Raw genomic sequence first — 205 nt, forward strand, 5'->3', positions numbered from 1 at the left:
CACACACACACACACACACACACACACACACACACACACACACACACACACACACACACACACACACACACCCCAACACACACACACACATACATATGTCTCACAGCTGTCTGTCAGACGCTGACTGCAGCCCTGTTGCTCTTTCCCAGCTGCAGCATTCAAATGGCCTATTTTGGTTTGATGTTGACAAGTTGTCATCTGTATA

Source organism: Etheostoma cragini, chromosome 16 (genome assembly GCF_013103735.1).
Source record: "Etheostoma cragini isolate CJK2018 chromosome 16, CSU_Ecrag_1.0, whole genome shotgun sequence".
Lineage (NCBI taxonomy): Eukaryota > Metazoa > Chordata > Actinopteri > Perciformes > Percidae > Etheostoma > Etheostoma cragini.